This window comes from Podarcis pityusensis, assembly GCF_964106645.2.
Source record: "Podarcis pityusensis genome assembly, chromosome: 2".
Classification (NCBI taxonomy): Eukaryota; Metazoa; Chordata; class Lepidosauria; order Squamata; family Lacertidae; genus Podarcis; species Podarcis pityusensis.
In genome coordinates, this window is record NC_138029.1 from 41,515,907 (window position 1) to 41,542,057 (window position 26,151).

The following is a 26,151-nucleotide window of genomic DNA, read 5'->3' on the forward strand; positions in this document are numbered from 1 at the left end:
CGCCAAACTAGCGAGTTTCCTCAGGTGTTCATCATATTCATGCATCAGTCCAGTTAGCTTCCACACATAGAATGGGGAGGGAAGGGTCACCATCTGGTCCTTCAACTCAGGCAGCAAAAAATATTGGATTGTCCCCAGTTGTTGCATAGTACAGGGAAGAGACTAATGCTGAAAGAGCAGGCTCTTATGCAAATATACATCATGCCACATTGTGAAACCAGCTTCCTCCTTTTAGTGTACACACTGTTGATGACAAAGGCCCTGTAGGAGAGAGAAGCTTACTAGATCTGATCCATCTACCAAAGGAAGAGGAGGCTGATTTCAGGCTTGCTTTATTATTAGAACGCCAAGATTTACCAATGGGAGCCTAGTGCAAAAGAACAACAGGGTATCCCTGAGCACATTCTGAACCTAGGGATTTATTTTCTGAACTGAGCTCTCGGTCCTTTTTGACAGAACAACACTCCTGTTTAGCTTTCTTCATCTCAGCACCCTGCTGGCATTTATTGCTGCTATTGTTAAAAGGATTTGGAATGAGAAAGCTTTGCCAACCTATTGCAAACCACCCAGAGAACTAGCAGTAGATCCTGATCTCTCTTCTGCCTGCCCCTCCTCCAAAGTAATGGGGGGGGGGGAATGACAGTCAGCTCTCATAACATAAAACCCCATGAGTTTCGTACATAGAAAGGCCCACATCATATAGAGCTTAACAACATTATATTAAAAGGGCATGTGCAAGACATTTTATCAAATGACTGTCTTCTTGATTGTTTTGAGACCCTAACATTGATTCAGTCTCAGTCTCAGTCAGTTTTATTGCACATAGCCAAAGGCTGCCACAATGTACACAGAATTATTTGACAATTAAAAGAAAATATACTGAATTGGTAAAAAAAGACTTAAAACATTTGTATTATTAGAACATTACGTACTCTAAACAAAGCTATAAAAGTACCCCAATGTACAAATAAAAACATTAAACAATAAAATTCATAAGCTAAAATCATCACATGGTCACTAATGTTAAAAACAGTATCAATTAATACAGTGTGCAATTTATACTCAGAGTTTGGTGACAAAGATAGAGCATAGCCTGAGGTAGATAGATGGGATCAAATAAATTCATCTCCTTTACAGTTAATGGCTACCTTGGCTATATAATTTGCTCTAAGTTTCCTAGCAGCAGTTGCAAAAAGTGCTACCCACCAGGTCACATACTTATCTGTGTCTGCAAGGAGATATAACATCATGTCAAGGGGGTTCTGGTCAGGGGACCCTGTCATTATAGGTACCAAAAATCTTTTTCTTGCATCATTATATAACAGACAGTGCAAGATATAATGTATAAGGTCCTCTACTTCAGAACATCCCCTAATGCAAACACGTTCATTTTTTGGTATGCCTCTGTGTCTCCCATCTCTATAAGCAGAGCTTATTGTATTTAGTCGTAGCTCTGTAAAAGCTTTTCGAAGCTGCGCAAAAGTCAATTCATTATTTGGCATTTTGGTTAGACCTGTTTTCATCTATGTGTTTGAATTTTAACCTGCCCTGTCTCAGGAAGCTTGGCCTGGGCTGACAACATTTTAACTAAGTTGTAAAAACCCTGCTGTTACCATAATCCCCTTCCCAATCCTTGGCCACAACATGCTTTGCTTGCATTCTGAGATATTGCATTGCTGCTGGGAAATGCTCAAGCTGGACTTTGTGAGGAATGCTGTTCCACAACAGAGCAGCAATCAGCGAGAAGCAGTCTTTGCTGCTTGACCTGCTTGCCACATGGGAGATGGAGCAACTGCCATAAGCAAGCACAGGCAAAGGGACCATCTTTGAGGCATATACAACTCAGGGAGTACACATACTCCCATACTGTATAGGGACTGGGGGAGGATTGCCATGTTGTTGTTGTTTAGTCGTTTAGTCATGTCCGACTCTTCATGATCCCATGGACCAGAGCACGCCAGGCACTCCTGTCTTCCACTGCCTCCCGCAGTTTGGTCAAACTCATGCTGGTAGCTTCGAGAACACTGTCCAACCATTGTGCCCTCCATGTTTCCCAACATCAGGGTCTTTTCCAAGAAATCTTCTCTTTTCATGAGGTGGCCAAAGTATTGGAGCCTCAGCTTCAGGATCTGTCCTTCCAGTGAGCATTCAGGGCTGATTTCCTTAAGAATGGATAGGTTTGATCTTCTTCCAGTCCATGGGACTCTCAAGAGTCTCCTCCAGCACCATAATTCAAAAGCATCAATTCTTCGGCAATCATCCTTCTTTATGGCCCTCACTTCCATACATCACTACGGGGAAAACCATAGCTTTAACTATACGGACTTTTGTCGGCAAGGTGATGTCTCTGCTTTTTAAGACGCTGTCTAGGGATTGGGGGAGGATTGCCATGTGGCCCTCCAAACTTTTCTGGATCCCAACTTGCATCATTCTTGGCCATTGGCTTTGCTGGCTGCAGTTTATGCAAGTTGGGAGTCCAACACGGGGGGGTGGGGTGGCATGGGTTCCTCACCCCACTGCTGTCCTTCACAGGCTAATAGTTTGAGCCAAAGCATCTAGCCTAGCCTCCTCTATGTTGTATTTCCTTTCCATGGCAGGAAGATTTTCATGTTGGCCACTTTCAAGCAAGCCCACCCCTATGTGCATTCTTTCAGTGTGGCTCGGTCACGTGGAGAAACTATAACAGGTGCCCTCCTGGATGCTAGAATCACCTGAAGCTATTCCCATAACATTTAAAACACACCCACTGCATAGAATCCTGGGAACTGTAGTTTTTTTTTACGGATGCTGGGAAATGTAGCTTTGTGAAGTGTAAACTATAGATCTCAGGATTCTTGTGCCATTTGTGTGTGTGCTTTAAATGTACGGTGTGCGCGCAGCCTCACTCTTTGAAAAACAGTGCACTCTCTTAATTAATATGACTAAAGGGGAAATATTTGCTGCTTCTTTGTTCTCCCTATCGCTTGGATGCCGACTTTGCATATTTCTAAGGATAGGTTTGCCTAGAGAAGGGCTATGTTTTATGCAAATCTGTTTCTGCAGAAAAATGCCAAACATGGTTCTGGGGATATTGTGGGGCCAAGGAAATCAATGGGAAAAGAAGAAGCCAAGAGAGCCAATAGTCATGCCACGTGAGTACCAGGAACAAATGATGAATTTGTATGTCTTGAGTTACTTATACTGGTCTCAGATGCAGCTGGGGTGGTCATGTGAAAAAACGGGATGGGACTCCTGCACCTGCCATGGTTGTGCAGAAGAAGGGTGTTTAAGAAGTATAGCTTGTCCTGAGAGACACAACAACTGAAATTCTCTCTTCTACACCACTATTGAAAGGTCTGCAAGGCTTATTCCCCCCCCCCCATCCACTCTCCTTTTAAGCCCTTCTGAAAGAAGTGGGGCAAATTAGTCATGACTAACTGCTTTCGTTAATTTCAGTGGGACCTAGTCATTACTAGCTTTAGCTGGATCGGTGCCATTTGATCATTATCTTAAAGACAGTCTTGGTAACTTCATAAGCTTTGCTTACATTTACAAATAAAAGCGTTAGTAAGAAATGCAAAACTCAAAACCAGCTTTAGTATTCAGGTGGAATTTGTATGTATATATGTGTGTGTGTGTGTGCATGTGTGTGTGTTTGTGTATACTGTATATATCTCCTTAAGAAGGAATCTCCTTAATGAAAGAAGGAATTGCTTAGAAGGAATTGATTTTAGATTTCTTATGGGAGTGCATATTGCTTTGAACAATTCTTTGTAGAGGTGTGGAAGCTAATTCTGTTGCTGAGTTGTTTTTTCCTGGGGGATTACAGACACAGCCCAGATCATACCATGCCAATTCTATAGCTCAGCTTAAGGATAGATGCCACCTTGTTTACATCTTTTGTCGCTGACAATTGCAGCAAGCTCGCAGCCAGTGCACATGGCCCGGAAAACCACCTTCCTCCTTGTTCTGCACTTCCTTCCTCCCAGCATGAAGCCCCCAGAGCCTTTGGCCATGGTCGGTAATCCCCTTCGGCTGGCAACCTGCCAAGGAGTAATTCCCTTGAGCCGACTTGTGGGTTATGGTGAGCAGACCATGCAAAGCTCTGCAGCTAGCAGTGCTGTACATTCAGGACATGACTTCACAACTCACAGAACTGCATGCTTTCTAGAAGCTACACGTTGCACAGGTTGAAGAATTAAGGGAAGTTCCTCTGCTGCTGCAGACCACACAAGAGAAATACATGCAGACTGAATCAGATATTTTGGGACCTGGCACCAGTGATAATGTTAGGGAGTGGCCCTGAAAGCCCAAAAGCTGACCCCAGATCTCCAGCCTCCCCCCGGTTTTAAAACTCCCCTTCTTTCTTTACAACTCTGCACCCTATACATTTGTGCAAATCTGCCATGGTCTGTGCCCGGAGTCCTTTAAGCACCTAGCAACACTCATCCTCAATGTGGCTCAAGTGCAAGCAATGCAGATTGGAAGCATGGTATGCAGTGGTACAGTGGAGTAGAGATGAAACACTACTACTTATTTCACAGTAGGGACTATGACACCATCTCCTGTGGTGCTATTTGCCAATCCTCCACATGCCATGCTGAATAAACAAACTTTGCTCAGAGAGAGGGAGCGAGCCACTAAATAAGCTAAGCAGAGGAAGAGGTAGGTTACATTGAACAAGCATGGCTAAGGGTTAGTCTGCCATTTTTATTTTGAAAAATTCCAAAGGCCTCAGGCTGGATGTTGAACAGGGTGGGAGGGAGAGGGAGAAAAAAGTAATGATATCTGCATTGTTCACAGGAACATAAAAAGAGCTCCCCTTGATCAGATCAAAGGCCCATCAAGCCCAGCATCCTTCAATTGTTTTTTAAATGCATATTTAACAAGGAAAAGAAGAAATAAAATTAAAGAACAGAGTGAGCGAACAGAAAATAATAATAATAATGAAACAATACTAACAATGACAGTAGACCACATCAGTACACAGTTCTTAAATGAAACATAAGCTAATATAAGCCTTGCAGATATCCGCACAAGATTGATGCCCATATGAAATATGTTTGAATGTTGCCAGAGCAGTGAGGTACTCAGACTATTGCGTAGTAAGACAGTGGGTAGTCATCCTTCCAGGCTCAACGTATCTTAGTCACCATAAGGGCTTACACAATCCATGTAAGAAGAGCCCTCATTGATCAAATCAAAGGCCCTTGTAGTCCAGCACTCTGCTCTCACAGCAGCAAACAAGCTGTAAGTGAGCACAACAGCACCCTCTCCTCCTCCTCATGATTCCCACCTACTGGTCTTCAGAAGCATACTGTCTCCGCTGCTGGGGGCTGTAGATAGCCACCCTCACTAGAAGCCATTGCCTTATTCTCCACTCCACATATTTGTCTTACCCTCTTTTAAAGCTGTCCAAGGTGGTGACCACATCCATAGCACAAGATCATCTTTGCGTTGGAATGGCATGCGTCTTCCCTCGTTCTCTGACTTGGGGGCATTACCCTTCAATTTGAGGCAGGGGACACACACGGACACACACACGGACACACACACACACACACACACACACACACACACACACACTGTACCTTTAAAGCACATCCTTTCCCCTTGAAGAATTCCAGGCCCTGTAGTTGGACCCCCTTGCAGGGTAAGTGCTCCCAGCAACACTTCACCATAGAATCACAGAACTGTAGAGCTGGAAGGAACCCCCAGCAGGGTCAACTAGTCCAACCCCCTGGCATGCAAACTACAGTACCCAGAATCCTTTGAGGGGAAAGGTAGAGTGTGTAGCCATGGCTGAGAGAGCATCACACACTCTTATGGCACCAAACCAAAAACTCAAATGCTTTCCGGTGTCGTCAAGGGACATTTGTTTTCAGGCTGCAGCAGTGCCGGATTTATGCATAAGCTAAACAAGCTATAGCTTAGGGCCCTACTCTCTTGTGGGGCCCCAAAAAATTTAAGGGGGAAAAACTGGATGTACATTTCCAAAATACAAGATAAAAAACAAATTAAATAAAATCTATATACAGCAACAGTGTTTTGTGTTGTGTAGGTTGCTATGATGTAAGTAATGGGCCTCGCCTGCTCTCCTGCTTGCTAAAATATCACTGGTTTCCTCAGAGCCTAGGACTTGCCTATCAGAAGGTCGGTGGTTCAAATCCCTGCGATGGGGTGAACTCCCATTGCTTGGTCCCTGCTCCTGCCAACCTAGCAGTTCAAAAGCACATCAAAATGCAAGTAGATAAATAGGTACCGCTCCGGAGGGAAGGTAAACGGCGTTTCCGTGTGCTGCTCTGGTTCGCCAGAAGCGGCTTAGGCATGCTGGCCACATGACCCGGAAGCTGTACACTGGCCCCCTTGGCCAATAAAGCGAGATGAGCACCGCAACCCCAGAGTCGGCCACGACTGGACCTAATGGTCAGGGGTCCCTTTACATTTACATCCCTCACAGTAAAGGAAGAATTCAGTTCAGGGCTGTTATTTTGGGTGGTAAACTCCTGTTTGTGGTCCCTTTACCTTCCTCATATAGGGACGCGGGTGGCGCTGTGGGTAAAACCTCAGTGCCTAGGACTTGCTGATCGTATGGTCGGCGGTTCGAATCCCCGCGGCGGGGTGAGCTCTCGTCGTTCGGTCCCAGCTCCTGCCCACCTAGCAGTTCGAAAGCACCCCTAAGTGCAAGTAGATAAATAGGGACCGCTTTATAGCGGGAAGGTAAACGGCGTTTCCGTGCGCTGCGCTGGTGCTGGCTCGCCAGAGCAGCTTCGTCACGCTGGCCACGTGACCCGGAAGTGTCTCCGGACAGCGCTGGCCCCCGGCCTCTTAAGCGAGATGGGCGCGCAACCCTAGAGTTGGACACGACTGGCCCATACGGGCAGGGGTACCTTTACCTTTACTTACCTTCCTCATGGACTGGTTGCATGGCAACATGTGCAAATGGCTTTAGATACCGATTAGGTCCATAAATTACCACATAGCGTATATTCAACACAAAAAGCAGTGACAATTTGTTGTTGACAAAGGACCGCTGGACATATAAAGGGCGCCATTACCTTCAGTAGCTTAGGGCCTCATCAAACCTATGGGCTGCAGCGCTACCGACCAAGGAGAGAGGTCGACCCCAGCGGACTCAGCGGGGCTGACTTCCGAGTCAAGCGCGCCTCGGACTGTGGCGACCAGCAGCCCTCTTCCGAAGAAGGCCGGGCGCTCCATCCCTTCACCCTCTGACATTTTGAAACCAGCAGCGGGGAAGGAGGAAGTAAAGGGCGGGTTTACTTGGTTGGGGGAAGGCGGCGGAGATGGCGACCGAGTCGGTCAACAAACAACGCCTCGCGCCTCAGCCCCACCGGCAGCTCTGAGGGCGCCCGGCTCGCTTCCTCCGCCCGCCACCTGGCCGCCCGGGGAAGGGGCGGGGCCAGCCCGGGGCGGCCGCTTCGCGCCTCTTCTTCCCTCAGCTGAGCAGCAGCTCGACGCCTGCAGAGTTTTGCTCGCGGCGGGACGGCGATGGCGAGGACTTGAAGCGCCGCCGCTGCTGCTGCTGGGCTGCCGCCGAGGATGGGCGAGACGCAGGGAGGAGGCGCCCAGAGCAGGTCGGTCGTCGCGGCTTGGAGACCTCGCGGCTGCTCCGAAGTGGCGGGAGGGCGCGTCCCGGTGTCTCTCGGCTTCGTTGGGAGGGGGCCCGGGGGGCGGGCGCGCGCGTTTGGCTGCCTCCGAGGCGGACTGAGAAGCCCGGCGGCTGTCAGTGGAGCTTCATCCTGACTGAGGTCGCCTGGGCAAGGCGTCTCCGTTTCAGAAAGGCGTCCTGTTGGCTCGGATGCCGCCTCTGCCTTGGGAAGGGAGCGCAGAGGCCATCGAGTCGAGCCCCGGTTCGGTGAGGAAATCTTGCAACATCCCTGGTCCTCCTCCAGACTTTTGCTTAAGCCCCTCTTTTTGTGTGTGTGTGATTTTTTTTTTTTGATTTTTTTTTTAGGTGGGTGGGAATATAAAATGGATAATTTCACTGGTGAACGTTGCCTCGTACCATTTCTTGGAAATGCATAACGGGGAATGGATGGGGGGCGGGCGGGCGGCGATCTGCTTGCCCGCTTCGTCGTGCTTCCCTGCCAACCCAATAGAGGACTTGCTTCTCACGGGTTGGGGAGGGGGAACGGGTCAGGGTCAGGGTGTGAATCCTGAACCAGTTCAATCCAGTTTCTGGGTCAAGGAACGCGGACACGGATAAATCTTGCACACTGAGCCCACGGGAACAACTTTAATTTTTTTAGTATACATTTCGCACCATTTTGCTGTGTTTACTGCTTTGCATCGTTTTATTCCGGTTAGGGAGGAAGGAGCTATTCAAGGCAGAAGGGCGTCCTCTCCACAACTACCGGAACTCTTTTTCAGCCCCTCCCCTCTGGCTGAAATGTCCCCTTCTGAGATTTCTGAAGGTAGTTTGCTGCAAACTTTGCGAGCTCACCTTTCGTCCGTAAGGACTAGAAACTTGTAAGCGCGCTCTCTTTTTAAAAGAAGGATCCTAGAGAAACTGAATCTTGTTCCCAGAACAAGAATCCAAGTTTTCCCCTTCTGCGCTCTGCAGAATAACAGCCTTGATGAGAGCCCAGCAAACTATATTCAGCGCTTCCTTCAATTTCCTCTTCTAGCTCTCAGCCTCCCCTCCCCTTATGTGTTGCAAAATCAACTTGGGGCATATTTTGTGGGGGGGGGGGGAATCCTAAATGCATTGCTTCCCTAAAATGTAACCAAATGTGTATTTATTTGTCAGTAGTGGTGCAAGGAAAAATATGGAAGGTTCAAGCTACTTCATACTCTGCATTTTGTACACACTAGACTTTTAAAGCACACCCACCCACCCCTGAAGAATCCTGGGAACTGTAGTTTAAGGGTGTTGGGAATTATAGCTCTGTGAGTGGCAAACTACAATTGCCAAGATTGTTTTCTGCTGGGAAGGGAAGTACTTTGAATGTGCTCTAAAGGTATAGTATGTATACACAGCTTCTAGAACTGTGATTGGTGTGGATGTGTACTTTCTCATCTGGGGTGAAGGACCACCTGGTTATTTCCTCTTTCCATTATACCAGGAACTGATGTCCCACCAAATGCCACTGGGCTACAACTCAGGGGATCCCTGACCATTGGTTGTGCTGGCTGGGGTGGATTGTAATTGGAGTTCAACAGTATCTGAATAGCCATACAGGTTCTCCACACACCTGCGTTATATGCCTCAGGACGTTGGTGCAGGTGGTGACTTCCAGTGTGGACACTAACAGTGCAATCCTATGCATGTCTATTCTGGTGTGAGACTCATTGTTTGTCACTTGGGCTTACTCCAGGTGTGTGTATCTGTTGGTTCCTAACAGTGTAGTTGGGTTTACTTCCAGATAAGTGGGTTAAGGATTGCACTCTTAAGTCCCCTAACCTCACTTTGGCAATTATTTATTATTGAGGGAGTATATGATCACATTGCTTATTCCCAGGCTGATGGACATGTCTGAAAAAAATAACATGATGTGGCCTTTGAAGAATCAGATGGTATTCAGTGTTAACGCATACTTGTATCTGCATGGTAAAAAGATAATGACTTCTTTACTTTGTAGAGATGTTGATTATGTTTCTTATATTTGTCTCCCCCGCCCCCACTTCGCCATAAGGTGCTGTGTGTGTGTGTGTGTGTGTGTGTTTGCAGTGTGATAATAATTATTAATATGGGAAGTGGCCTTGCCAATTTAGTCACTTTGTTGGTGTAAAAATACAGAAGCACTCTTGAATGTGTATTGCATTAGCCAGTCCGTTCCTGGGTGCTCAGAGCTTGGTTTGCTCTTGCAGCTTGCTTAAGAGGTTGTGAAATGCAGTGTTGTTTTCTGGTCACAAGTGCTTTGTCTAAATTCCACATTCATTGTCTTCCACTGTTAGCCTGCCCATTCCCCTCAGCTCCTTATCTTGTTTTATCAATCCTCCTCCACAGCTCAGTTGTTTGACTAATTTGAAATATAATCAAATGATCATTGGTGGGTTGTAAACCACATAGATACCTGACCTTAAAGTCCAGGAGGGGTGCAATCCCCCCCCCCCAAGACTTTGCTTCTAGTTTTTACTGCCTAACTCTTGAGGAGTTCACATTCTTATCCTGAGATACAGCTTGCTTTGCTCGTTTAAATACTGTATTTTATTGTTCATTTGAAATATCAGTCAGGGTCATGCCTTCAAACTTCTTTTCATGTAGCCATGGCAAGGATACTTTATTATTATTTCTGTTATTCTAGATCATCTTGTATCCACTGATCTGTCCAGTTTTGGAATGTGACACCAACAAAGGATCTATTTGCAACATTGAGGCTACAAAGCTATGCATTCTTTCTCTGGATGTAAGTCCCACTGAACACAGTAGGACTTACTTCCAAGTAAACATGGACAGGCTTGTGCTGCATATGTATTAACTAGAAGTGAAATGCATTTAAGAAACAAACGCTTAACAACAGTTTTAGATGCTACAGTTTGAAGGTTCTTCCTCACTGAGGCTCGCTTGGCACAAGCATTACTTTCCCTACTCCTAGGCATTTGGTGGTATGTGACGGGCTAAATTTAGTGTGAATTGGTTTAATGCTGGTGATGTCTTGCATGTATCTCTTTATTTTTGGTGTTGCATATTTTATTGTTATGGTTGTCAATTTCTTTTTGGGAGTTGACCTAGAACTAATTTTGTGCAAAGGGCCTACGAAATCAAAATCAGGTTAAATAAATGATACAGTCAAGCTTTGAATTTGGGCTCCGTTGTTTAAGGCGTTTGCCATTTCAAACGCTTATGGACTGATGCTACTATCCTTTTTTTTAAAGAAACCAATACTAGTTTCAATTACAGTGTGGCTTCATATGAAGCTTTGGTATCACAGAGGAGGCTGTGAGTTTCTGTAGTAGCTAAAAGTGGAGCTTTCATTAAGAAACGAGAACTCGGGAGGGTACGCTGCTTTCATAATGAGACAGTTTTCTACACTGCCATTATGGTGCTGAAGAACCCAGCTGCCAACTGCTACTTTGGTAGCACAATTCTCCCCTCCACCCCCACTTCACCCCTTCTTATAGTGTCCTCTATGAAGCTTTGTTGGTAAAACACATGTTTTGCTCCCCCCGTCCCCCCTCCCCGTTTAGCAAATAGAAAATGTACAGAATACCCTTGGAAGTCAGTGAATGAAGTCAATTTTCTAAATGCTTTTTAGAGCCTTAATTTTGTTTGCTTTTTGCAATACATATGTTTCCCCTGTAAGTAAAGAAGAATGTGGACGGGGGGTGGGGGGGTGGGGAACGGGACGAACATCCACTATCTCTAAATGAAAATAGTTTTGAAGTCCAAAGAAAGGCTTAAGTCTCAAGGGAGTCAAAGCCGTACATACCCTTCTGAGAACAGTCATGGGAACAAAAGCTTCATTCATTTTAGAGTTGAGTTGGATGAACATATGAGGTGTGTTGATTTATGTCCTACTCTTGACTACCTTGAGCTCTAGTGAGTGTTGGAAAACCTCTTACAATTTTTACCTAAATGAGTGCACAGGCTAAACGATTGCCCATATGAAGCAGAAAAAGTGGTCTTAAAGCAAGAGAATCTTAACATGATGCTGACACTCCACACAAAGTTGTCTCCTCCTGGTTTCCTGGGCCTCATCTGCCATTTATCTTTCTCTCTCCTCCCCCAGCCATACATGAAACTGTACATTCATGTTGGATCCCTCTTCCCTAACTGCTCCATGCTGCAGTCACTTTGTGTGTCAAGTGTCTGCAGACTTTGTGTTGCAGGGGCAATTGATCTAATTGGCTGCTCACTCTTTGGATGTTTATTTCTCCTTCCTTACCTCTTTATCACAGAATCATACAGTTGGAAGGGACCATGAGGATAATCTAGTCCAACCCCCTGCAATGCAGGAATCTTTTGTCCAAGGTGGGGCTTGAACTCACAATCCTTAGATTAAAAGTCTCATGCTCTGCAAGCTGAGCTATCTCCCATCACTTCTGAACCATCTAGTCTCTGCCCTTGAATTGAATCTGGCTGCCTGAATACAGCAGGCATCTTATGCATGCAACTTGGGAGCAGGTCCATCACTATGGGAGTTAACTGTGGGGAAACCTCGTGGGAAGGAGCCGTGAAACTCACTGGACATCGGGAATGTCTTCTACTCACCTGCTTGTCCTATATATTTAAGAACAGAAACCAATGGAGCAAAAAATTCCAGAGCACTGCTACAGAGGTTTGTGTACATTGTCTCTTCTGCACTATCACATCTTCATTTTGTAAACTGTCAATTATGACTTTCAAGTTACGGTGTTATAAATTTTTCAAAATGCCTCCCATTGTTTTTGCTTGATGTTGACTGTTCCCTTGAGGAGTTATTCCAAGTCACCAGCATAGTATATCTATTTAGATTGTATCCTGGATCTGGAACTTTGTGTAAACAAAACAAGCATCCTTCCAGGTGCCACTTCCTTCTATTTCCTCCATTGTTTTTAGCCATCTGCATTCATGAAACATATTGGCTGTTTTTTAAAAACAGTTCACATGTATTGATGCAATAGTTTGCCTTGTACTCCTGGTGTTTATCGATTCATAGGAGAGCAGATCTGGGATTTACACTGGCCAGGCTCCAGACCCTGGCCCAAGACATTTTTCTACCTGAGGTGAAGCAACAAACGTTCTCACATCCTAAAATCAAGGTGCAGAGTCTCCAAAACTGTTCAAGGTATTTTGGCACCTGAGACAGAATATACCACAATTGGCTCCCTCTTTCCCTGAGAGCAGAAATGAAAAAAATTGCCTCTTCTGTACTATAGATTCAAAGCAGAAGCTTACCATTTTAAATAGTCATGGCTTTCACCAAATAATCATGGGAAGTGCAGTTTGTTAATAATAATAACAGTAACAACAATAATTTTATTATTTATACTCCGCCTATATGGCTGGGTTTCCCCAGCCACTCTGGGTAGTTTACAGCCTATATAAAAACATAATAAAAACATTAAAGGTGCTGAAAGTTCTTAGGAAACACCCTAATAAACCACAGTTCCCAGGAATTTGCAGGGAAACCTTGACTGATTAAAGTGGTACAATACTGCTTGAAATGTATAGTGCAGATGGGGCCAATAACAATTCACTGGGTTTATTATTATTATTATTATTATTATTATTATTATGTACTTCAAATCAGTTGCCTTGCTCTGTCTAATGGTAGAGTTGTCCTTGCCAGGGTCTACAAAATGATAAAATGCAGTAGTGCACTATATAAATCACATCTTGAGGCACGAAACATTTTTTGTCTTTTTTGTGCCACTAAACAAGGGCACATGCTCATGTCCTGCCACCTTCAAAAGAGCCATCAGTGAACAACATCCTGTAGAGGAAAGTTATTTGCAAGACATCTGCTGCCTGATACTGTTGTACAGCTTATATTCTCCTATTTTTTCCACAGTCAGTGATGAAAAGCAATCTTGTGGGGCTACTAAATTGGGGCCTCATTGCAAAGAGAAAAGGCTAGATCACCTTCTTCTTCCGGACATTATGCAGGTGTAGAGAAAGTGGATAGGGAAAAGTTTTTCCCCCACACCTCTTCGGACTTAAAAATTTCAGTGGTGTCGTGTGCAATGGTGCCAAAATTTGGTGCTCCCCTTCCTTTTGCTTTCAATTGTTAGTCATTGTTGCAGTGCTCCCTATGGTGCCCTCTCAGCTCAGTGACCACCAGTGTGGGCGAACTGGTTGCCCTTTCCTAAACCTGCCTCTGAACTCGTGTCCATCCAATGTTGGAAGGTTCAGCTACAGCTGGGTGAAAAAACTTTGCCTGAAACCCCAAATAGCTTCTGCCAACCAGCACTGAGATAGACAGACCAGTGATCTGGCTGCTTATAATACGGCTTCCTATGACCAGGAATGGCTGTGGCCCTTCAGATGTTGTTGGACTATAACTCTCCATCATCTGAGTCCAATAGCACATGGAGAGCTGGTGGTTAGCCAGCCCCATCTAGTTCTTTAGCTAATCCCCATTGCCACACTTCTCTTCTCACAGTATCTGCTAATACATGGGGGCATGAGATGCAGGCTGTGTAATAAAACACTGCAATGTTTTTGCCCATGTTTGATAATTGTGTTGCTCACACAGGGTTGAGAATAGTGAACTGGACCAGACTCATTCCTTTGCATTGGTAGAAATGTTTAAATCTTTAAGTAGCTGGACTTTCATCTTCTTTTGCAGAGCTGTGGAAATGACCTGCCAGCCAATAGGTTTGAGGTAGAATAGTAGTTAATAGTTGAGCTATATAGGTCAAACTTTAGGCTTTCTACCTAGAGGTTCATGCAAAGTTCAAGAACCAAGAGGAGTGGATGCTGATTAGAAGAGGCAAGACAACAGTTGTAAAGCCAGTGAAGGTATAATGGTAGGGTTGCTACTAACATAGAAGAATGGAGGTGAAGAAATGCAATGGAAGAGAGCAGGAGGGGAGACTACCTTGAACTTAATCCTAAGCGGTGCTCAGGACTTAAGTGATATGCAAGTGTTCTTTGGCTGATTGGGAACAGTGACCACAGTGCTATCAAATTCAACACATTATATGCAGGTGAGCAATTGCCAAGAAAGTCCAACACAGTCACATTTGACTTCTAAAGAGGAAACTTCCCTCAAATGAGGGGATTGATAAAAAGAAAGTTGAAAGGGAAAGTGATTGGGCTCTCCAGTTAATACATCGTTCTGATCTAAATATTTTTTTAATGTGAACTTTTCCATACAAGTGTCACATCCACACTGTACATTTAAAACATTCTTATACCACTTTCACAGTCAGGAGAACTGTAGGAATTATTAAGGGTGTATGGGTGGCGCTGTGGGTAAAACCTCAGTGCCTAGGACTTGCTGATCGCATGGTCAGCGGTTCGAATCCCCGCAGTGGGGTGCGCTCCCGTCGTTCGGTCCCAGCTCCTGCCCACCTAGCAGTTCGAAAGCACCCTTAAGTGCAAGTAGATAAATAGGTACCGCTTTATAGCGGGAAGGTAACGGCGTTTCTGTGTGCTGCGCTGGTGCTGGCTTGCCAGCTGCAGCTTCGTCACGCTGGCCACGTGACCCGGAAGTGTCTTCGGATGGCGCCGGCTCACGGCCTCTTGAGCGAGATGAGCACGCAACCCTAGAGTCGGACACGACTGGCCCGTACGGGCAGGGGTACCTTTACCTTTACCTTTTAAGGTCAGATTGTAAGTCTGCAAGGTCAGTATGCAAGATTCTTGCGGAAGCCTGACAGTTAAAAAGGCATAAGAATGCTTTAAATGTATGGTGTAGCTATAACAAAGAACAATTATATGTTGTTATTTGATTATTCATATTGACAGCTAATATCCCTTAGCCGAGTATTGCTCAGGAACGCAGTACTTCAAGGACTGCCTTTTCCTGTATGAACCTACCCAGACCCTGAGATCATCTTCTGAGGCCCTCCTTTGTGTGCCTCCTCCCTGAGAGGTCTGGAGGGTGGCAACGCAAGAACAGGCCTTCTCTGCAGTGGCTCCCTATTTGTGGAATGCTCTCCCCAGGGAAGTTCGCCTGGCGCCTTCATCTTTAGGTGCCAGGCAAAACGTTCTTTTTTAACTAGGCCTTTGGTTGATCTGATGGACATCCTATACCCTTTTAAAATTTGGCTCTTTTTTGGAGGGAGGGTTATTGGGTTGTTGTTTTTATTCTGAATTTATACGTTGTGATCTTTTCTGTGAACCGCCCTGAGACCTCCGGCTATAGGGTGGTATATAAATTCAGTTAATAATAATAATAATAATAATAATAATAATAATAATAACAACAACAACTCACTCTATAAAGCTGGGAGAAGTTGTTGTAAACTACCATAATAGAAGCTCTGCTACTAGAATGCAGACTGCAATTGAGGCAAGGTGGTACTAGGAATGAGAGAATGCCAGTGTGGTTAATGAACAAATTCCACATTAGGGACCATTAGGAAATGATTTTTTAAAATAAAAAACTTCTAATATCTTAAAGACTTAGTATAAATATATAAATATAAGTGCAATATATGCACTTGGAATACTGTCTTAAGTTACGATCACTGGTGTTTGTGCATTGGGATGTACTTAATTTTTTTTAGGGTGGGCATCAGTGGCTATGTAAGCTGGACATTTTATGTGAGGCAGCAGGTGAAGGGGATTTTTGCATATATCATGCAGTTTGGGGAAAGATTTGAGAAATGCTTTCAGCATACTGAAAAATTACTTCATTCTGCCAGTGGTCTGGGGGTGGGGAAGTTCCCTATTTTTTTCCCTGCATCAAAACATGAAATCCTGTGACATTATGGTCATGAAGAAAGGGTTTATAAATAAAAGCCTGGAGGAAGCATGGGCTTGCAAAATAAAATATAGGGATGTTTGCTAAAGACCTCTCTAAAAGTTCATTTAGGCCAGAGATGTGAAACTTGTGCCCCCCATCCCTGATGCTGTTGCACTCCAAGTTCCATGAGCACAACCAGCATGACCCATTGGAGAGCTGATGCTGCTTTATAGAATGAGTACTGTCCAATTTGTTTTGCTGGTAACACAAATGCAAGAAAACCATCCTGGGAGCAGTGCACTGAGGCTTTTAGCAATTGTCTGGGTGCTAGTGGCCCCCAGCAAGACAAAGAAAGTCATGCTATTGGCTTATAAACACAAGACCTTAATCTAACCACAAAGACATAGCAACCCACCACAAACAAAAATACACACTTTGCTGGCCTATAACTGCTCATGGTACATATTTCTACGTGCAGAAATTAAGGTTTCTCTTACTGATACCCACACATCTGCTTCCGTCATCCTTATCTATGCACACATGCTTAATTTCTTACTTTATGCTGCTTCTTCCATTAAGAGACATCTTTCCATCCCCACCACCCTTACCTGCCTGGGATGGAAGGGTTTGAAGTCAATCAGTGTTTTAATAGAACTTATTGACTGCTTTTCGCCAAAAGGTCCCAAAGTAGTTTCCCAGCATAATAAAAAAGTGCAAACCTTAAAGCAAAATAACCCGACAACAACAATTAAAATTCTACTTCCTCCTTTCAGTTCTCCTGGGAAGGTCTTGATCTATACTTGGGGAGAGATGTGAGCTCTTGCCATTCAATGTGGGTTGCTTCTACTCCAGGGTAGAATAGTTTTGCTTCATTCACTTATATCCACACAATGCCGTTCTCCTATGAGGCCATCCTACATTTTCTCTGTGGCTCCTCCCCATTTTGTCAAACCACAAAAAGTCTGACTTTCCCCACCCAGAAAAATGGAAGAGAAGTACGATCTCTGATGGTGTAGGTGTCTTCCATCTTTGGCTATAACTTTTATTATTATAGTCATACCTCGGGTTGAAGACGCTTCGAGTTGAGCGCGTTCAAGTTGTGCTCCACGGCAACCTGGAAGTAACGGAGCTCGTTACTTCCGGGTTTCACCGCTTGCGCATACGCAGACGCTCAAAATGACATCACGCGCATGCGCAGAAGCGGCGAAAAGCGATGCGCGTGTGTGCAGACGTGCCGTTGCTAGTTACGTTTACCTCTAGATGCGAACAGTTGAGAATTAATTTTATAATGAATGGTTTTAGAGTGTTGTTTGTGCTGTACTTTTGTACTGTTTTATTGTTGTTAGCCGCCCTGAGCCCGGCTTCGGCTGGGGAGGGCGGGATATAAATAAAATTTATTTTTATTATTATTATTATTATTATTATTATTATCTGGCTGCCTCGTCCTCTCCCACCCATTTCCTTCGCCTCAGCCCACCTCCTCTACAGGTGTCCATGCCCTCTGCCCTGCTACAGCATTATTATAGTATGTGTCATTAGACTGTAGCATCATAGCGGTATGGTTATAGCAACCCTAAACCTCTTTCATTTAAAAAAGCCAGAAAAGTGTGTTAGTGATCATTATTAAAATATTTATTTACAAGAAAAACAAGCTCATAATATGACAGCCACCACCACCAGGGATATAGTGAGTGTTCCCTAAACTGCAAATGGCCTTGTCCACTGGTATGGGAAGTATACATAGAAAAAGTTTGACACTCCTGAGAGCGTGGAGAGTCAACTGCAATTCCACTTGCAGATCACAGCAGAGGCGTGGGTGTCTGGGTAGCATTAGGAGTCCCCTGTCTGGAAGCAGGCTTAGTCTGTTAATAGCAAGATGTAAGAAACTATTCACATGACATCAAACCCTTAAACTTGAGTAACCCTACATTATGGGGAACTGTCTTCTTCATGGTAACCCTCGTGGTATTCTCTGTTATGGTTGCTTTAAAGAATGTTGGAGAAGCGAGAGACTCCTTTCGTTTAGGACAGCAGCCTCACTTCCTTTCCCCTGCCTGCCACACACATTCCCAAATGTTGGGTGTCCAGATGCTTCTATTGGCAATAAAGCCACCAGTGTATCCGATCGTGGAACCAACGGTAGTGTGGCTGCTCCTGGAATTAAGAACAGGCCTTTGTGATGATGACTAAATGTCTCCACAGGCAGGTGCAGGGAATGGGGCTGTGGCATAACAACGACTGTGCTTCATAGGTTCTATGGATTAGCTGCAGTTAAGCCTCCAGCATATTTGTCATGCTCCCCGCAGGGTCATATGTGTGCCTGTGTGTGTATTAGCTTTACAGCCTTTACAGCTGAAAAGCATTTTTAGCAACATTGAAAAATAAGAAGCAACCTGGAAATTCCATGTTGGAGATGAATATATCTAAAAGCTCAATCTGTGTAATATTCTCACTCTTTCTGGTCCCCTCCCTTTGACTACTTCTGCTTCTACTCTTTCTGCAAACCAGTTTCCACTTCTGCCTTGGGGTTCAGGCCTCTGAAGTCTCTCTAGTGGCTGCTGTTAAGGATGTGGCCACACACATCTCCTGTATCCTAGAATAGTGCCAGATAATCCTCAAAGGTAGGTGATTGTGGCTTTGGAGCATCTAGGATGGGAGTTTGTGCCCCTCCAGAAACATTTCCAAGGCTGCTGAAGCTGGGGTGTGTGTGTTCATGGCATCTTAACACCACTGCGATGTGGAGGTGGGAAGAGTTGGGTCCACATTTTCCTTATTGACAGTATGTGTTCATGCCATTTGCACAACTGCAACATTTGGCAATAGTGATAGCAAAAAGGAAGGGAAATTGTGTTTTCCTGTAACAAAGCACTGAGGGTTTTTTCCTGCAATGATGGTGTGATCTCCCACAGCAGTAGAATGACAGGTGTGCTTTTTGGAGGGAGAATGTCTGGATCATCTCCAGTAACAGATTAATTGCTAAGCTCTGCTTCTTTACACTATGATGTTGAAGTCAGTAAAATATTTGCACTTCATCACCATGATGCTGAATGTGCTCTGTGATGCAGAAGTGCAGCATGTAGAATTTGGTGCATGCAGTCTTGGCTGGTTCATAAGGAGTGAGACTAGTAATGTCTGGTGTGTGTGTGTGTGTGTGTGTGTGTGTGTGTGTGTATTTTACATACACTCAGTTGTTCTTAAAAGTTTTGAGCCAAGAGTTCAGCAGAAGATTAACAGAAACAAAACGACATATTTATTTATATACTACCCTTCAGTAAAGAATTGCATTACAGTACTTAGAATCTAGCAGCATTTGGTACAAAATCTGGGCTGTCCAGGTGCAAAAATGATTAAAAGCGCTGTGTACAGAATCTCTCAGAGTTTATGAGCTGCTTCTGTATGTCTGTGCTTTTCTCTATCTGATTGAAGATGAACATGTACTACACAAGAAAGAGTCATTTCCACATAGTTCATGTATGTGTCAGTTTTGCATGCCTTGTGCAATTGTGGATTTCTGAGATGTCATACCTTCCAACACTTCATGGATCTAAAATGGGGAACTCTTGTAGCACTTACCCTACTTCCACCTATAGGTTGTATTAATTTATTCTGCAATAATCTGTGCAGTAGAGTCAAACAAGGTAAGACAAGGTGAGAAAGGTCAACCGACTGGTGACATGTTGGTCAAATGGTGGTCAAGTATTCTTACTGAAACACATCTGCATTACTTTCGTGCCAGCTCTTAGCATGTGTGCTAAGAACAGATATAAGCATAAATGAAACAAATTGTGGGGCTGCCCCTGAGACTGACCCAGAAACTCCAGCGGGTGCAGAATGCCGCAGCGAGACTCCTTACGGGGTCTTCGCTGCGGGATCACATTCATCCGGTGCTATACCAGCTGCACTGGCTCCCGGTGGAGTACAGGATCAGGTTTAAGGTGCTGGTTTTAACCTTCAAAGCCCTATACGGCTTAGGACCCTCGTATCTACGGGACCGCCTCTCCTGGTATGCCCCACAGAGGAACTTACGGTCTTCAAATAAAAACATCTTGAAGGTCCCAGGCCTCAGAGAGGTTAGGCTGGCCTCAACTAGAGCCAGGGCTTTTTCGGCTGCGGCTCCATCCTGGTGGAACGCTCTGTCACAAGAGACAAGGGCCCTCCAGGACTTGACATCTTTCCGCAGGGCCTGCAAGACAGAGCTGTTCCACCAGGCCTTTGGTCAGGGCACAGCCTGACTCCCTCCTTTGGCAATCTTTACAATACTTTAGTTTATGGTTGCCATCAATTTTGATTTTAATTAATTCTTTGATGTTTTTATAATGTTGCACTATTTTAGTGTTGTTAGCCGCCCTGAGCCCGGCTTCGGCTGGGGAGGGCGGGATATAAATAAAATTTATTATTATTATTATTATTATTATTATTATTATTATTATTGTAATTGGGAATACAGCAAAAGCATAGATAAGGCAATACCTCAGAAGATTTTGTTTCAGGAATAGCCAACATGGGGTTGTAAATACCTAACCTTTACTCAGAGTAGCCCCATTGAAATTAATGGATTGAATACAACCCAGGATCCCCTCCAGATGTTATGACCAATAGCCAGAGATGGGAATGTCTAAGGAGTCGATTACTCTGTTTGAGTCTTCTGTGTTGAGTTAATGGGTAATGGTGACTTTGTGACTGCTGGTGTGTTGCCTTTCCACCCAGCAACTTTCAGATTATGACAGTAAATTATTAAACACATTTCTTCATGCTTTCCTGTTCCCCCAAATCCAGCTATAGGTTTTGGAACTTGTATTGGTGCTTAATCAACCAGCCTCTTTTCCATATATTGAGACTGGGCACTCATAATTCAGTTTCTTTTTAGGTTCCCTTCCCTTGAAGTGCTGCAGAATGAAAATAAGTCAAATCTGCCACAGAACACATGATGCTTGTACAGTAGAACTTAATCTGGGACTTGGGCTGCACATAGTTATGAATGGGGAATGTTTATTTGAAACCAATTGAGAAAGTGAACTTTGCTGTCAGCAGAGTTGGTGCACTGGAAATGAAAAGCAGAAGTGGGGAGAAAAAGAGGAACTGAATGGGCAAAATGTTAAATTATCATTTGGTTGATGCTGTTGGATTCCCCCAGCCCACCCTTCTTCCACTCCATACACAAACAAACACACGTCCCTCCTGTCTATTTGTACAGAGAATAATGCTGACTGTTCTAGGAGATGCCTGAGTCTAGCAGAAAATAGCATCCAGAAAAGATAGAACCTGAATCAGAGCTGAATCTCTAGATACACATGCTTGATGGAAAGTATTATAGGAGAAGATGCTTAGATAATGTGGACCTAGACCATTTAAGGCATTGTAATGTTAAAACCAAGTACCTTGCATTGGATATGGGGAAAGAAACCTTTTAATACCTGCATATGTCTTCAAATAGGAGTTATGTGATCACACAACAAGCATCCAACAGTGGTTAGGTAATGGTGTTCAGTACTAGATGGAATTTCTGAACCATCATAAAAGGCATTCCCATGTACAGCACATTACAGTAATCTACATGGGAAGTCACTAAGGCATGGATACCAGTGTCCAGGTCTCTGTCTTTCAGAAGGAACCTCTTCTAGTGAGTCAACAAGCCGTGGATTGCCACTGACTGCAGGCACTGCTTTCTGCAGAGGTTGGCTGCTCTGGTGGGTAAGATTGCCCTAATAAGTACGCACTTTGATGCATTAATTCCAAATGGGCCATTTTGACATTCCATAGACTAGTCTTAACAGTCTTGGCTTCTTAATAAATACATGGGTCCTCACCTGCCTGGTACAGTGGAGTTTGTTATTGGAAGAGGCTGGAGCCAAAGGGGGATGTGAAGTCATAGTCCAGATAGGGGAAACTGCAACAGACACTTCCCAGCACAAAATTCGGTGCTTCCCCTTGAAGGTGGTTTATGTGGGAGCTATTGCTGTATTTAAAAAATACAGAAGTATGGAAAGCTGGTAGGATCACTTTTGATGAAGCAACCATTTGATGGGCCTCCATGGAAGCACAATAAACAGTTTATGAGCATGAGAGAACTAATGTCCCATAACCTTGCAGCTTGTGGAAGAGTTAGTCAAATCCACAGAACTAAGAGAGTCAAAGATTTCTTCACCATTGCTGTCACCAAGGAAACCTGACTGTTGTATGGCAGTATTTCCTCCTGGGGTTTTCTCTGATTGTTGAGTACTGTTTTTCTCTCTCCCCCCCCCCCCCACTATGAACACTATAGTCACATCATAGGAAAGTGAGTCACAAAAATATACAGCTGATGCCTGTGTGTTTCCTGGTGACTAGCTAGTGTTGCCCCAAAATGGTAGCATGAGGGATGCAATTGTGACATTGCTAGTGCAAGAGATTTTTCTGTCTGAGTCAGAGTAGTAAACATAGTCTCCCACCACCAACACATAAGGTGCATATTAGCCAATGCTGCAATAAATGTTAAGGTAAAGGTAAAGGGACCCCTGACTATTAGGTCCAGTCGTGGCCAACTCTGGGGTTGCGGCGCTCATCTCACTTTATTGGCTGAGGGAGCCAGCATACAGCTTCTGGGTCATGTGGCCAGCATGACTAAGCTGCTTCTTTCTGGAGAACCATAGCAGTGCACGGAAACACCGTTTACCTTCCCGCCGGAGCGGTACCTATTTATCTACTTGCACTTTGACGTGCTTTGGAACTACTAGGTTGGCAGGAGCAGGGACGGAACAACGGGAGCTCACCCCGTTGCGGGGATTCAAACTGCTGGCCTTCTGATCGGCAAGTCCTAGGCTCTGTGGTTTAACCCACAGCGCCACCCGCGTCCCATGCAATAAATGTTAATTCCTTCAAATTCATTCTAGTACCCAATGTCACTCAAGTTATTTGGATGAAAAACCTACCAGTGCTTCTTCCCTATTCTAGCAGTAAAAATACAACAATAATGAATAACCCAACAATTTGCTGCTCTTTCATGACATCTGCCTGACAGGTGCCATCTTACTATGGCAAATTATAGGGTGGGTCCTGTTGAGCTACCATCTCTTGTTTTCTGCCAATGGGATGTGCCCAGATGATCTAGTCTTGAGTTAATTGCTTAATGGCATCTGATGTTGCCTTGAGGTGGACCTCCTTTGTGACATTTCAGATCCTTCTGTGATTAACTAGAGATGCTTTTGTTCATCTGTAAGTGAACAGATACCTTTTAAAATCTTCTGTCTACAGCTTCTCAGGTCTGTGTTTTGTGTGAGAGAGGAAGGAATTATTTATTTCCCATGCAAAAGATTCTTCCAATCAGTGTAAACAGCACTGAGCTGAATGGGTCAATGGTCTGACTCGGACAATTCCACATGACTTCAAAATGTTTGGGGCTTTTCTCTAAACTACAGGGTTTATTCCATAGTTCTCCAAATAACCTTGTTTGATAATCATCTATTGCTGCTATAGATTGCTGTCATTTTTGGTGCTGTCATCAATTCTCTGCCCACAACCAAATGTCACCTGGGCGGTGGTTATGGCATTATTCCATTGATACAATTTTAACCTACTTTCCAGTCAACCTTTATATAAGAAATAAGCAGATAAAACCACTAAGCCACAGCAACCCTGTTCTGTCCTTTATGTTGCATTTCTGCCAGAAATTGAAGCAATTTTTGTGTGTGACAAAAATGGAGGGGCAGCTGCCAGAAGAACCCTTTAAATAAAGCATTAGGCAGAAAAGTTTCAAATCTGACAAAGTAGGTTTCCACCCCCTTCTTATAGGTCAATTTTCATTTCACACAGAAGTTCTAGCAACCTATATGCACAGATGTTTCTGAGATACCTCTTCCCACTTTCATGTATCCACCCCTGCACTTACATTGTTTGTTTAACCCAATTAGCTCTTCAATAACTTCATGGGTTGATGATTTGGCCATATTTTGCTTCTGAGGTACCCATGGCAGGATGCTCTGGTTACAACAAGTGGTTCTTGTGGGTTAAATGCAACCTCTTTAAAATTGTTTGTGCTTGTTTTCTTTTTTTAAAAAGGTTTAATCCACATTTGTCAGCTTCACAAACAATTTCATGAAGAATTTTTTGCACTGTAATGAGGTCAGCTTCTAGTTCCTTTCAAAAACGTTCATGGCTACACAGTTTTGAAACACATTTCCAGACCCAGACCCCAACAGTAAGACCATCTCCCATCCTGGTTGTTCACAAACAAAGTAAGCTATTGCAAGACCCAATTCAAATGACCCATAACATTTTAATCAAGTTTTTTAAAAACAAAACAAAACAAAACAAAATGAGCCCCCTAACAACCTTGAATTCTGGATTCCAGAATTGTTCCTTTCCCTTTACACCTGAATTTATTAATGATCAGTTAAACTGGTGTTTTAATAGCACATTAAGAATACAAAGCCATTGGCAAACATTAATACCTTCAGTTCTGTGAAAGAGGTCAATACTGTTACCTGTTGGTTTCAGGCATGACACACAGAATGATAAATAGAGGTTGTGTGGCTAAGTTAGATTTATGTCCAGACATAATTCAACACAATTTTTGGTGATGTGTCTTCTTCACCTTTTTTGGCAATGCATAAATAACCATGCTATCTGACTCTGGTGCCACCAAATCAAAGAGGTAACGTTCCATGGATATAGGAGGCAAAATTTGCTTTGTAGCCAAGGGGTTACGCCTAAGAATGACTGGCAGTCTGGTGACTGGCAGTGTCCATTCCTTAATTCTTGCAATTCTTTCCTTGGGATAAGTTGCACTCATTTTTTTCTCTTGCATAAGGACTGCTCTGTTTTTGCTTTGTGGCAATATGCGCAATGCATTGGATATGTCTTCCTCGATCCAGCTCAAGGAGGATGGGGGAGAAAGTGCACACAGCTCCTCCCAGTATGCCAGCCCTTCCTTTTCCATCCCCATATGCACAAACGAATCTGCCTTGAGTCAGAGTACTGGTCCATCTTGCTCATTATTGTCTTCTACACTGATGGGTAGCAGCTCTCCAGGGCTTCAGATGGGAGACATTTGCCATCTACCTGAAGATGCCAGGGCATGCTCATAACACTGAGCTACACACAGGAACAGAACATACAAATGCTGACATCTGTGCATACAGTTGCACAGCTGCAAATCATGTGGTTGAGTTCCTCCTTTCATGTAGCAAATGGTCCATATGACTTTTCACCCAAGTCTGTCGGCTGAAAGATGGTTAGGTGACATTCGCACAATCCATATGGAGGAAGCAGGGCTAACACACTCAGTGCATGTGGAGCAGCTGCGCATGCTTTCTCCCTTCCATGCTCTGGGCTGGACCAGGGGAGATGTATCATCTGATTTGGGCTTGTGTTAATTTAGAGGACCTACACATATATGTATTTTGGCATTTGTAATGATACTGCCAGGATAGTGGTTACCGGTCCATCTGTGAAAGAGTAAATCCACTTGCGTGTTAGTAAACAAACTTCCAACAGGCCCTTTTGATTGCTTTGTTTTGGTCCCTGTGTGTTTAAAGGAGCATATTTAAGAATCTGAGTGCACAGGATCAACAGCAGAGCATTTGGGCCTCTGTGGATACTCTGTCTCTGATCTTAAGGTCTCTGGGCAGCTTAAGATGTGGAATAATGCAAGAGGTTGCAAAGCTGGAATTCATCCATACGTTAGACTTTCTCAAAGCTTGAGCAAAGATAATTGATGGTGCTTGCACTGCAAATAATGTACTGGATGTGGACTGGATTTACTCGGGTGCCTACTGGCCTGCCTGCCTGCCTGCCTGCCTGCATATGTGTGCATGCATTTGTGCAGGTGTGTGTGCGCACACATGGTAACTTTACCAGATGATGAAGGCCTTTCACCCTTCCATTGGGGTGGTGA

At 44.2% G+C, this 26,151-nt stretch overlaps 1 protein-coding gene across 4 annotated transcripts in view; it reads left to right on the plus strand.

Moving 5' to 3' along the window:
* Positions 1-7,336: 7,336 nt before the first annotated feature.
* Positions 7,337-26,151, plus strand: part of PIK3R5 (phosphoinositide-3-kinase regulatory subunit 5) — a 54,563-nt gene continuing 35,748 nt past the window's right edge. The window contains exon 1 of one of the 4 annotated variants that reach the window (XM_080993683.1): positions 7,337-7,574. The gene's annotated coding sequence lies outside the window, so the exon portion shown is untranslated. Of the gene's footprint in view, positions 7,575-7,835; positions 7,856-18,780; positions 18,902-21,513; positions 21,968-26,151 lie in introns of those variants that run through there. The other 3 variants (XM_080993686.1, XM_080993684.1, XM_080993685.1) reach the window with 3 other exon arrangements.